Genomic DNA, 14,863 nt, shown 5'->3' on the forward strand with positions numbered 1-14,863 from the left:
AATAAATTATTCCTGGCATGACTTTAAAATTTGAACAAGGGTGTGTGTGGGGGGAGACCGATGAAGTACATAATTTTATTTTTTAATTTTTAATTTTTAAAATTTTTATTAGCATTTTCCATGATTATTAAAAAAAGTAGTACATAATTTTTTACATATATTTGAAAAAACCCAGGTTGGCCTCAGTACAGGGCTCAAGAAATTCCACTGCCTCAGCTTCCCAAATAGTTGGGACTATAGGTATGTGCTAACATACCTAGCTGTGATCACTGTAGTTACTTAGATGCAGTAAAAGATATGAGAGCTGTTTCTTACTGTTTTAAGCAAAGTAGAACTTTGAAGGCATGTTTTTCTTATTCAACTTTTGCTTTGTAAATAATAACATGTATCCCTTGCCTGAGTAGTAATCAACAGTAATGTGTTTGACATGCTCATTTCCCTTGTAAAAGGAATCTCTGTCTTTGATGATCAGGTGTAGTGTGTGAACCCGGTTTGTCTGAGAGCACATCCTGTCAGGTGTCTCAGACGTTTTTTCCATGATAGCCATTGTGTACTGGGAACTTGTTAAACACAAATGACAGCCCTCTCCTGAGAAAGAATGAAGCAGATTTGGTCAGACACTGAACATGCTTAAGTGTCCCTACAAAAAACTGCTTTAGGATTAGTTGTTTTGGAGCAGACTTCATAATGAGTTCCAGGCCAGTTTGGGCTACATTGTGAAATCATGTCTTTTTATTTTATTTAATTAATTAATTAATTTTTTCATTTTTGTTTTTTCAAGGTAGGGTCTCGCTCTTGCTCAGGCTGACCTGGAATTCACTATGTAGTCTCAGGGTGGCCCCAATCTCAAGGTGATCCTCCTACCTCTGCCTCCCAAATGCTGGGATTAAAGATGTGCGCCACCACGCCAGCCATGTGTTTTTCATTTATTTTATTTATGAGAGAGGGAGGGGGAGGAGGAGAGGGAGGGGGAGGGGGCATTAATTTATGGGCATGGAAGGGCATTCAGACATGTAAACAAACTCCAGACACTTGCTCCACCTTGGGCATCTGGCTCATGTGGGTCCTGGGGAATTGAACCTGGATCCTTTGGCTTTGCAGTTAAATGCCTTAACTGCTAAACCATCTCTCTAGTTATTGCGTGCGTGCGTGCATTTTAAAAGAGTAGCTTTGGGCCATCTGTCCTGTTGCTGTGAGCCATTGCTTGGGGACTAACTATTGTGTATTTGTCCTTGTTGAATTGTGTTTTATTTATTCTTTTATAAGAGAGAGAGAGAGAATTGAGTTGCTAGGGCCTCCAGCCACTGAAATCAAACTCCAGACTCTTGTGTCACCTTGTGCACATGTACAACCTTGCTTATCACCTTGTTAAACCATCTCTCCAGGTCCCCCCCCCCTTTTTTTTTTTCTGTTTTTTGAGGTAGGGTCTCACTCTAGCCCAGACTGACCTGGAATTCATTCTGTAGTTTCATGGTGGCCTTGAGTTCTTGGTGATCCTCTTACCTCTGCCTCCTGAGTGCAGGCCCTTTTTATTTATTTATTTACTTATCTATCTATCTGTCTATTTATTTATTTAGAGGCAGGGTCTTACTGAAGCCAAGGCTGACTTGCAATTCACTATGTACCCTCAGGCTGGCCTTGAACTCACAGTATCTTCCTACCCTAGCTTCCTGAATGAGAGCTGAGATTAAAGACGTGTGCCACCACACTCAAAGCTTCATTTAAAAAAAAAAATATATATATAATTTGCAAGCGGGTGGTGGGGGTGGGAGTGAAACACACACTGTTGCAGTCCGGTTCGCATTGCTGGTAGAAATCATCCAACCAAGAGCAGCTTCTGGGAAAAAGAGACTTATTTTGGCTTACAGGCTCGAGGGGAAGCTCCATGATGGCAGGGGAAAACGATGGCATGAGCAGAGGGTGGACATCACCCCCTGGCCAACAGAAGGTGGACCACAGCAACAGGAGGGTGTGCCAAACACTGGCATGGGGAAACTGGCTATAAAGCCCATAAGCCCGCCCCCAACAATACACTCCCTCCAGGAGGCCTTAATTCCCAAATCTCCATCAGCTGGGAACCTAGCATTCAGAACACCTAAGTTTATGGGGGACACCTGAATCAAACCACCACCACCACCACACACACACACACACACACACACACACACACACACACACGCAGTGAATAGGCATACCAGGGCCTCTTGCTTTTGCAAGTGAACTCCAGACACATAGGCCACTTTGTGCATCTGGCCTTATGTGGATACTGGGGAACTGAATCCAGGCCATCAGACTTTGTAAGCAAATGCCTTAACTGCTGAGCCATCTATCCAGCCCCCTGTCAAACTTTATGTGGGTGGCTGAGGAATTGAACTTTGGTTGGCAGACTTTGCAAGCAAGTGCCTTTAACCTCTGAGCCATTTTCTCAGACCCTATAACTTTTTTTTTTTTTTTTTTTTTCCCGAGGTAGGGTCTCACTGTAGCTCAGGCTGACCTGGAATTCACTATGGAGTCTCAGAGTGGCCTCGAATTCACGGTGATCCTCCTACCTCTGCCTCCCGAGTGCTGGGATTAAAGGCTTGAGCCACCATGCCCAGCCCCTATAACATTTTTAAATCAAATGGTGTAGATATTTTAAAATTATAAAACTTTCTACATATTATGTGCATTTGTTAATTAAAACATGGAACAAGAAAGCATTTTAGGGTTAGAGAGATGGCTTGGCGGCTAAGGTACTTGCCTGTGAAGCCTAAGGACCCAGATTCAATTCCCCAGTACCCACATAAGGCAGATGCACGTGTCTGGCATGCCCATTCTCTCTCTCTCAAATAAACAAACAAAAAATAAATAAAAAAATAAAAAGAAAGCATTTTAACGACTGGGGATATATGTCAGTTGGTGGAATGCTTACCCAGTGTGCACAAGGCCCTGGGCTCAATTCCTGCCATTGCAAAAAGCAAGCATGGTGGAGCATCTGGAATCTCAGAACTTGGGAGATGGAGGCAGGAGGGTTGGAAGCTATATAGCAAACTTAAGGTCATTGTGGGCTACGTGGGATCTTGTCTCAAAACCAAAATAGCATTTTATTTATTTATTTTTTAAAAATTTTTATTAGCATTTTCCATGATTATAAAAAATATCCCATGGAAATTCCCTCCCCCCCCACACTTTCCCCTTTGAAATTCCATTCTCCATCATATTACCTCCCCATCTCAATCATTGTACTTACATATATACAATATCAACCTATTAAGTACCCTCCTCCCTTTCTTTCTCTTCCCTTTATGTCTCCTTTTTAACTTACTGTCCTCTGCTACTAATTATTTTCATTCCCGCACAGAAGCCCAATCATCTGTAGCTAGGCAAAATAGCATTTTAAATAAAACAGCATACTGTTTTTATAAGACAGATTCTAAGTACCATAATGATTTGATACTGGCCCTTATCTTAATCTTTACACTTGGTCTTTGTTGTCTTCTAAGGCTAGCTGCTGTTAGGAAAGACCATGGATGCTGAGTATCTGAAACTTGATTTCTTTAAAATACCACATCCCACTTTATGTACACTTTATTTGAGGACAAGTGACTAAGATCACATTCTCTCTCTCCATCTCTCTCTAGGTAGCACAGGCTGGCCTTGAATTCTTGATCCTCCTGCTCTGTGCCTGGAGTGCTGAGAGTCTGGAACATGGTTATTTCATTCTCCAACTAGTAAGCTAGTTATTGTGTATATTCACCCAGAGGGGTTGTTTTTGGTTATGCATAATTTGTAAATTATAGTTTGTAAGTTTTAGAATTTCTAATAGTTTTTTTTTTTTTTTTCTTCGAGGTAGGGTTTTGCTGTAGCCCAGGCTGACCTATAGTTCACTAGGTAGTCTCTGGGTGGCCTTGAACTCATAGCGATCGTCCTACCTCTGCCTCCTGAGTGCTGGGATTAAAGAAGAGCTTGTGCCACCATGCCTGGAGCTAATAGTTTTTGTTTTTGTTTGGAACTGCTCTTTGGATGGAGAATGCTGCCTCAGAATTTGACACCACTGGTATGTGTTTCCTAGGGATCTAGATGCTTAGCCACAGCTTCATGTCCCTTCCTCTCCCTCCCCCTTCCCTCCTTTTCTGCAGAAAATGTAGTGACTACTTTTCTCAGCACTGGGCTAGTGACCTGCCAAACTGTGTAGGGCATTTGAATCTGACCACACTATAGCAAGCTTTACTAGATTTTCTCTAGCAATTAGGTGGCTGTAAATGTGTTCTGATTCTACGGCACTGTTTTCTGATGCACTTTGAAATATCAAAAGGAGAGATAAAGACCGTAGTTTGCTTTTCTGATCTTCCTTCCTCAGCCTCCCAAAGTGCTAGGATTATAGACATGTGCTTAAGTGCTTGGCTACAAATATTTCTAATTAAAAAATTATTATTTATTTGCAACAGGGGGGTGGGGAATGAGAATGGGTGCTCCTGGGCCTTTAGCCACTGCAAATGAACTCCAGATGTGTGTGACGCCTTGTGCATCTGGCTTATGTGGGTACTGGGGATTCAAACCTGGGTCCTTAGGCTTTGCAGGCAAGTGCTGTAACTGCTAAGTCATCTCTCCAGCCCCAAATATTTCTATTTTATAGATGTTACTAATTAATTCACTAGCACACTGGATTAACTCACTTTGAAATGTTACTTTATTTTGTTAGAAGTCGTGTGTGTGTGTGTGTGTGTGTGTGTGTGTGTGTGTGTGCGCGTGTGCGTGCACACATGTGCTTGCCTGTTTTGACTTTTCACCCTGCTGGATGCTGCATTTGCCATGAGCTGTCATGAGCCTCTGGGAAGTTCTAGCCTTGCCTTTCCCTCCTGTCAGTGTTAGTGAGCTGGGATTACTGAAGCCCATTATGGATTTTGGCTCTTTATGAAGGGCCTTGGAATCAAACTCAGATACTCCATGTTGAACCATATCCGTAGCCCAGAAGATGTTACCTTAGGTACATGGGGAGGAAATATTAGACAAGTTCGTTTGAATTCCTCCTTGCTATTTTTTTTTTCTTATTCCTTTTTGGTATTTTGTTCTTTCTTTATGAGTTTTAAATTAATTTGTTTTATATATCATGTATACTTGATTCTTATTTTATCTATAGTTTGGATTTCTTTCCCGACTTTTGTTTTTCAAGGCAGGGTCTCACTCTAATGCAGGCTGACCTGGAACTCATTCTGTAGTCCCAGGCTAGCCTCAAACTCATAGGGTTCCATTTTCCTGTTTTCCAAATGTTGGGATCAAAGGTGTGTGTCACCACTCCAGGCTCCTTACCAGTATTTATTTATTTACATTGCAAGCAAAGGGAGATAAAAGAAGAGAGAGGGAGAGAGAGAAAGAATGGGATTGCCAGGGTTTCCAGCCACTACAGACAAACTACAGATGCATATGCCATTTTTGTGCATCTGGCTTTACATGTGTACTGGGGAATTCATCTAGGGTTATTAGTCTTTGCAGGCAAGTGCCATAACTACTAAGCCATCTCTCCAGCTGTCCTTCCTATTTTTAACATTTGTCTTTTCTGGTTTTGAGCTAGAAAATCTTCTTTTATTTTTCTTCTTAAAAAATATTTATTTAGGGGGTGGGATTGTTTTAATCTTTTTTTTTTTTTTTTTTTGGTTTTTCGAGGTAGGGTCTCACTCTAGCCCAGGCTGACCTGGAATTCACTATGGAGTCTCAGGGTGGCCTCGAACTCACAGCGATCCTCCTACCTCTGCCTCCCAAGTGCTGGGATTAAAGGCGTGCGCCACCACGCCCGGCGGGGGTGGGATTGTGATGAACATCTAACCAGAGAGAGTTTATGAGAAGAATGGGATGTATTTCAAGCTTACGATCCAGAGGAGGTCCTTGCACAGCCTCCTCAGTGATTTGTGACTGTCACAGGTATAGGAAGTAGCTGAGGAGGACGTTGACTGACCAACCTGACCACCCAGTCCATTGCGATTTTTATTAGACTTCCAGTTAAGATGGCAGCATGCCAAAGCAGCCTAGGGGAGAGAAAAACAACAACAACAACAATAACAAAAACCCCAGCAAAATACACGTTTCTACTAAAAAGTGAGGTGTATAAGAAATTATCAACTGCAGCAGAGAAGTAGGAGAGATCCAGAGCATCTAGAGTCCAGAGAAGCAGGCAGAAGCGGCTTCAGCAGTGGCGGAACCAGGTGCATGTGGCCACAGCCACAAGGCTCAGCCTGAGCCACAGGTAGAGGCAGATGAGGGGATTCTCCACTCACACTGGCCTGCTTGCAAACTCAAGAAACGTGAAGGGAGGATGGCAGGGACCAACAGAGGAGCAGCTCGTGAGGGAGAGGATCTTGAGGACCAGCAGGAGAACTTCAGCCACCATCCACAGCCTCCCCTCCCCTACTGCCAGTGTAAGCACCAGCAAGCACCAGAGTCCTGGGGAAGGCAGCTCACCTACACAGCACCCACCACAGGTGATCAGAGCAGCAACCCACTGACCCAACCAGCTTACATGAGCCCATAGCACAGCAGAGAGGGACGCAAGAGGGCACACAGCATAAAGCCATCCCAAAAGGTAACTGGGATTACAACCCGCCAAATAAACCTGGTATGTAGGCTTGAATCAGAAGTGCTAACTGCACCTTCCATGTCAGGGTAAATTATATGTTAAATCTAATGAATGGTTGGATTGGCCATTCTTAAATAAGCTATATTTTGGGCTTGTCATTTGTTGCTTCTTGATTTACAGTGCCTTTGTTTCCTCTTCTGCTGTTCATTGGGGAAGGGTCTCACTTGGTCACAAGCTGACTTGGAACCCTCAACAGACCAGAAATCTTAACCTCCTTGTTGACAGGATTAAGGGTGTGGGGCAACACACATCCTTAGGGACTGTGATTTTATTGGAGGATCTGGTTGTCATAATATCTACTCTTGCATAAATACTCTGCTTTTTTCATTGAATGTGTACATTGTTTAGTTAAATTTTAGATCTGCCTGTATTTTGCTCCACCCAGTCTACTTGAATACTCTCATAGCAGGCAAACCCAACACCTAGGGTCACTTTTGTGGTTACTCTGAGAGTCTTAAGAGCCACACCTAGCACCTTAAGCTCCTACCAAGAAGATATGTAACATCGGATTTATTAGTACATCTAATAATACTGCAGATAATTAGAAAATAAAAGCATTAAATTAATCCAAGATGCAAAAATCTTTACATTATAATACAAGAAGCACAAAAAAATCAAGACAATATAAATCCCCCCAAAAGTGTTAATGCATCAGAAATGACCTTCAGTGAGACTGATTTAGAGGAAATGCCTGAGAAAGATTTCAAAAGAATGATTATAAATATGTTCAAAGAAATCAAAGAGGAAATCAAAGGAATGAGATGGGAAATCAAAGGAATCAAAGATGATACAGGAAGCCAATTTAATGAGATAAGGAGGTCAATACAAGACATAAATAAGAAAACAGAAATAAAGGAAAACCATTCAGAAATACCTCCAATGTAGAACACAGTCAGTGAAGTAAAAAAAACTGTAGAGCCTGGACTAGAGTGAGACCTTACCTCAGAAAAACAAAAACAAAACAAAAAACCCCAAAACCAAAAATGAAAAAACAAACAAGAAACAAAACAAACCTCTGTAGAAAATCTCACCAGTAGAATGGATGAAGGAGAAAACAGACTATCTGTTAGAAGACCAGGTGGCAGATCTAAAACAGTCCAACAAAGAGAAAGACAAACTAATAGGGATGTATGAATGGGAATTTCAAGATATTTGGGAAACTACCCTGAATTCTTATGTTTGATCTTTTCATATAGTAGAAGAAGAATTTCAAAGGCATAGTAGATGTTTTCAACAAAATCATAGAAGAAAACATCTCCCAAATTGGGAAAGAGATTCCAATGCAGATATAGGAGGCCTTTATAACACCAAACAGAAAAGACCTTGAAAGAACCTCTCCTCACCATAGTATAAACTACCAAATATACAAACCAAAGAAAATATATTGAAAACAGACAGAAAAATCAAGTCACGTATAAAGGCAAGTCCATCAGGATCACAGCAGATTACTCAATACAAACTTTCAAAGCCAGAAGGGCTTGGAATGATGTATTCCAAGTTCTGAAAGATAAATGTCAACCAAGGTTACTTTATCATTCAAAGCTATCTATTCAAATAGATGGAGAAATAAGGACATTCCACAACAAAAGCAGGTTATAGGAATATTTGAAGACAAAACCAGCTCTATAGAAAATACTTGACAGGATCCTTCATGCTGAAGAGAATGAAAAACACACATATAAGGAACCTGGAAAAAACAAACCATACTCAAATACTGATTAATACAAAAAAGCAAAGATAAAACCAGAAGAACTATAAAACAAGAAAAATGGCAAAAATAAATACACACCTTTCAGTAATAACTCTTAATGTCAATGATCTCAATGTCCCAATCAAAAGACACAGGTTTGCAGACTGGGTTAAACAGCAGGATCCTTCAATTTGTTGCCTCCAAGAAACTCATCTTTCTACAAAGAATGGATATTATCTTAGGTTGAAAAGTTGGAAAACAGTGTTTCAAGCAAAAGGGCCTAGAAAACAAGCAGGGGTCATTATCCAAATTTCTGACATGGTAGACTTCAGATCAACATTAGTTAGGAAAGGTAAGGAAGGTCACTTTATATTGATTAAAGGAACACTCCAACAAGAGGATATTACAATCACAGACATATATGCACCTAACATGGTGGCTTCTAACGTCATCAAACAAGTGCTATTAGAACTAAGGACAAACACAGTTGTAGTGGGTGACTTCAACACCCCACTCTCATCAATTGACTGGTCATCCTGGCAAAAAATAAACAGATGCATCTGGATTAAATGAGATCATAGAAGAAATGGACCTAACATAGCTACAGGATATTGCATCCAAATGCACATTTTTTTCAGCAGCACATGGAACATTCTCTAAAATAGACCATATCTTAGGACACAAAACAGATCTTAAATACAGGAAAACTGACATAATTTCTTGCACTCTTTCTGATCACAATGGGATCAAACTACAAATAAAAAAGCTACAGAATATACACAAAATCATGGCAACTAAACAATACACTACTAAATGATGAATGGGTCACTGAAAAAATCAAGAAGGAAATAAAAAAAATTCATAGAGTCAAATGATAATGGGAACACAACATACCAAACAAAACCTTTGGGAAACAGTGAAGGCAGTCCTGAGAAGTAAATTTATAGCTTTAAGAGCCTATATTAAGAAATTAGAAAAGTTGCAAGTAAACACCTTAATGTTCTACCTTAAAGCCTTGGAAAAAGAAGAACAAAGCAATCTGAAAATCAGTAGACAGGAAGAAATAAAGATTAGGGCAGAAAGTAATGAAATACCCCACCCCCCTAAAATCCAAAGAATCAATGAAACAGAGTTGGTTCTTTGAAAGGATAAACAAGATTGATAAACCTTTAGCAAATCTGACCAAAAGAAAGAGAGAAGAGACACAAATTAATAAAATTAGAGATGAAAAAGGCACTATCATAACAGACATCAGAGAAGTTAAAGAAATCATAGGGACTTACTATAAGAACATATACTCCACTAAGTTTGTAAATCTGACAGAATGGATGATTTCCTTGACTTATATGACCTATGTAAATTTAGTCTAGATGAGATTAACCACTTAAATAGACCTATAACATGTATGGAGATCAAACAGTTATCAAAAATCCCCCACCTAAAAAAAGTCCAGGCCCAGATGGATTCACTGGTGAATTTTACCAGACCTTCATGGAAGAACTAACACCAGTGCTTCTTAAAATTTTCTATAAAATAGAAAAGGAAGGAATCCTACCAAATTCCTTCTACAAAGCCAACATCACCCTGATACCATAACCAGACAAAGATAGACCAAAGAAAGAATATTACAGGCCATCTCCCTCATGAACATAGATGCAAAAATTCTCTACAAAATATTGGCAAACAGAATACAAGAATATATCAGAAAGATCATTCATCCTGACCAAGTAGGCTTTCTCCCAGAGATGCAGGGATGGTTCAACATGTGCAAATCAATCAATGTAATACATTATATAAATGGACCAAAGGACAAAAACCACATGACCATCTCATTAGATGCAGAAAAAGCATTTGACAAAATCCATCATCCCTTCATGATAAAAGTCCTACAGAGACTGGGAATAGAAGGAACATATCTCAACATAATAAAGGCTATTTGTGACAGGCATATAGCCAACATAATACTAAATGGAGAAAAATGTGAAGCTTTAAATAATTTTTTTTTTGTTTATTTTACTTATTTGAGAGTGACAGACAGAGAGAGAAAGAGGCCGATAGATAGAGAATGGGCACACCAGGGCCTCCAGCTGCTGAAAACGAACTCCAGACGCGTGCACCCTCTTGTGCATCTGGCTAACGTGGGTTCTGGGGAATCAAGCCTTGAACCGGGGTCCCTAGGCTTCAAAGGCAAGCGCTTAACTGCTAAGCCATTTCTCCAGCCCAAACTTGAAGCTTTTACACTAAAATCGGGAACAACACAAGGGTGTCCACTGTCCCTACTTTTATTTAATATAGTACTAGAAATCTTAGCCATTGCCATAAGGCAAGAGACACACATTTTTAAAAGGATTACAAATTGGAAAGAAAGAGATCAAATTATCATTATTTGCAGATGATATGATTGTATACATAAAGGACCCTAAAGACTACCAACAAACTGTTAGAGCTGATAAACACCTATAACCATGTAGCAGGATACAAAATAAACACACAGAAATCAGTAACCTTCCCATATGCTAACAACAAGCACACTAAGGATGAAATCAGAGAATCCCTCCCATTCACAATTGTGTCCAAAAAAAAAAAAAAAAAAAGTACCTTAGAATAAACCTGACCAAAGCAGTGGAGGATCTCTAAAATGAAAACTCTGAAACACTCAAACAAGAAATTGCAGAATACACTTGGAAATGGAAAGATATCCCTTGTCTTGGATTGGAGGAATTAATATTGTGAAAATGGCAAAAAGCAATCTACACATTTAATGTAATTCCCATCAAAAGTCCAATGGCATTCTTCATAGAAATAGAAAAAACAGTCCAAAAATTCATTTGGAAGCAGAGAAAAAACCCCTCTAATATCTAAAACAAATTTGAGCAACAAAAATAAGACTGGTGGTATCACCATACTTGATTCTAACCTATATTACAGAGTTATAGTAACAAAAACAGCACAGTACTGGTACAAAAGCAGACATAGAGATCAATGGAACAGAATAGAAGTCCTAGGTGTAAGTCTGGATAGCTATAGCCACCTGATTCTTGACAAAAATGCTGAAAATAGTCATTTGAGAAAAGAGCCTCTTCAACAAATTGTGGTGAGGAAACTGGATATATATCTGTAGAAGGATGAAAATAGATCCTTCTCTCTCTCCATGCCCAAGAATTAAGTCCAAATGGATCTAAGACCTTAATATCAGACTTGAAACTCTGAAACTGGTAGAGGAAAAAAGTATGGGAAACCCTTCAATATATTGTTATATGATCCAGCTCTACTGCTCCTAGGCATATATACTAAGGACTCATCTCATTTCCTTAGAAGTACATGCTCAACCATGTTTATTGCTGCTCTATTCACAATAGCTGGGAAATGGAACCAGCCTAGATGTCCCTCAACTAATGAGTGGATAATGAAGATGTGGCACATTTGCAGAATGGAGTTCTACTCAGCAGTAAAGAAAAATGAAGTTATGAAATTTGCAGGAAAATGGATGGATCTGCAAAATCTTATACTTAGTAACCCAGGCCCAGAAATCCAAACATCATATGATCTTTCTTATACATGGCTCATAGCTATAAATGATTGGACTTCTATGTGCGTAGGAATAAAACTCAGTAGCAGAGACCAGCAAGCTAGAATTGGGATATAAAGGGAATAGAAAGGGAGGGGAGGGACTTAATAGGATGGTATTATATATATGTAAGTAGAAGAACAGATTAATGGGGGTGAAAAGGCCTAAGTGAGGTCAGGGGAAGAGATTGAGTAAAGGAGTTGTTTGCAGTGGAGGGAGGCTAAGCAACACCTAAGAGGATATAAATAATTAATGTAGAAACCTACTGTTTCAGACAGTGGAACAGTCAGAAACCATAGATTATTACTAGAAAGTTTTTAGTTCCAGGGGTGGGATACCTTCCAGTGAGTTGTTGGCTAGAGAGGTCCCCTGATGCCCCCAAAACATTACATGCCATTACTGAGGCCCTTAGTTTCTCACCAGGAATAGATGGTAGGACCCTATTGCTGAAGACCCCACATACGTGGGCTTCAAGGTCACTGAGAAATCCTGCTAGAGCTGAGCTGAAAACCACCTCCTTGTAGACCAGCTGTTAGAAAGCTGGAAAAAGCCATTCTGCATGCAGTTCAATAGGAGAGAGGGAAGTCACCAGTGAAGATACTCAACAGTGGACACTGCAAGCCTTATAATTGGTCAGCCAGGCCAAATGAATCAATGGATGCAATAGTGGCATGTTTGTTATGGGGGAAACCAACTGCTCTATAATTTGACTGGAGGCCTGTTACATTGGAGGAAATATATCCCTGATACTGAAGACCTAAAACAGGTAGTCATGAGCCCTAGGGATATAATGTCTGCTGGTATGTGGCTAAATGTGTATATTATGCCCACCAAACTGCCTAGTAAGTACTTCTCTTAATGTTCATACCCATATCTTAATGATACTCTCACTTTTGGTTAGAGAAGCTTTTCTTTTCAGATGGCATGTCCTTGGGATGACTCAGAAGGCACCATAGTGCTGAGAAGAAGTGACAGAGGAGTGCTTAGCACTGAAATATCTCTTATCACACCTACTAAGGCTCAGGGTCCATTGTAGAAGAGGTGGCGGAAAGAATGTAAAAGGCAAAGGAAGGGCAGGACTTCTTACAACATGCTCTTCCAGACACAAAATGGCCTGGATATCCATGACCTCACAGTGCTTGACACTACCTACACAAGACCATTATAATAGGAGCAAAAGATCATGACATCAAAATAAAAGAGAGACTCTTTGGGGGTGGGGGTGGTCAGGGGATATGATGGAGAGTGGAGTTTCAAAGGGGAAAGTGGGGGAGGGAGTGAATTTCCATGGGATATTGTTTACAATTATGGAAGTTGTTAATAAAAATAAAAAACAAAAATAGAGAGAGAGAGAAAAAAAAAAAAAAGATCCAGGGGAAGTTTTATCAACGGAGGAAGAAGCTGGCTCCAATTCATAAATCCAAGCAGAAAGAGATACTACCAGCAGCCAGCAAACACTGAAAAGCTGGGAGCACAATCCTGCAGCATGCAGGACCCCAGTGCTCAGCTTCCTTTCCTTCATACCTTTGGGCTGGAATCCAGGTCCTCCCCCAAGCACACATTTTTAAAATATATGTTATTTTTATTTATTTATTTGACACACAGAGAGGGAGAGAATGGGCATGCCAGGGCCTCCAGCCACTGCAAACAACTCCAGAGGCCTGCACCACCTTGTGCATCTGGCTGGTTCCTGGAGAATCAAACCTAGGTCTTTTGGCTTTGTAGGCAAATGCCTTAACTGCTAAGCCATCCCTCCAGCCCCTGCACATTTTGGCTGGACCCTGGTGTCTGCTCTAGTGACATACATTCAAAGTACGAATGCAAAGAGTTTTCATCTAGATTTGAAAGTAAATGTGTAAGTTGGGGTGTGCTCAGAGCAGAAGGCCTGAAGGATGGCTCCTCTGTTTATAACACACCCAATAAGAATCTGGCCACTTGTGAAGTGGGTTACAAAATGTGGTATTCCTCTGAACAAATGCCATATATTAGAAAGAAAAAAAGTAGGAAAAATAAAATAGTGCCTTTTAGCACAATCAAATAAAGGTCAGTTGACCTGTCAAAGGCTGAGTTAGATTATGTTAACTCCAAGCTCCTTTTTAGCTCCAAAATAATGAACAGAAAACTTCAGTCCAGGGGTAGAAGGTATAGCTCAGTGTTTGTGTATGTGTTTAGCATGCTTGAGAGCTATCCCTTACATGGGAAGGGTTGATGGGGTGCTTTCAGACCAGTCCTAGATATCACCCACTATGTTTGCTTATAGCAGGGATGAGACTAGTATCCAAAGCACAATGTTTGCTGTGAACAGCAGGTGGAGTAAGTCCTTCAGCATTTTCCAAATGGGAGTAATATTCATTGTGTTCCCGTTAGTCACTGAACAACCTTGGTTGAAATCTGTGTTCACACCGTGGTTGAATAGATGAAAAGGACAGTAGCCTCAGTTCATTGCTACTTTTTTTGACTGCTCTGAATTCCTGGTGTTATCTAAACCAGATTGGAAAGATCTGAGAAGTAATACATTCTCCTCTTTCTCTTCCCTTGTTTCATACAGGGAAGTCTTTCTCTTTAAATTTTCTTGTGTGTGTTCTTTGTGAATGGTACTGTGTTACATGAGGACATTTTCATTAATGCAAACCATGTATGTTGGGCACATTTTACCAATTCCTTCCCTTCCCTTTTCCACCTATCCTTCCCATTAGTCTCATTTGTTCCCCTAGATACTTTTACCTCTTTTCATATTTTATGGACACCATTTTATATACCTATATAAAATCTAGGAGCCACAAATGGGAAAAAAAATATATTTATCTTCTGAGACTGATATAATTTACTTAACATGATTTTTTCCCATTACATCCATTTTCCTGCAAATGACACAACTTCAGTCCTTTTTAAAAACATTTAAAAAAATTATGTATATGTGTGTGTGTGTGTGTGTGTATGCATGTGTGTATATATGTATACCAGGATCTCTTGTTGCTACAAATGAATGCCAGAT

At 40.0% G+C, this 14,863-nt stretch overlaps 1 protein-coding gene and 1 non-coding gene across 2 annotated transcripts in view; both read left to right on the forward strand.

Annotated features, from left to right (window-relative positions):
- The window catches only part of Aven (apoptosis and caspase activation inhibitor), a 213,414-nt gene that overhangs the window by 2,181 nt on the left and 196,370 nt on the right, over positions 1-14,863 (forward strand). The window lies entirely within an intron of this gene.
- Positions 13,731-13,856, forward strand: LOC123463259. The gene has a single exon (XR_006638846.1). It is a non-coding gene; the product is annotated as a small nucleolar RNA SNORA11 (small nucleolar RNA).

Source organism: Jaculus jaculus, chromosome 8 (assembly GCF_020740685.1).
Source record: "Jaculus jaculus isolate mJacJac1 chromosome 8, mJacJac1.mat.Y.cur, whole genome shotgun sequence".
Taxonomy (NCBI): domain Eukaryota; kingdom Metazoa; phylum Chordata; class Mammalia; order Rodentia; family Dipodidae; genus Jaculus; species Jaculus jaculus.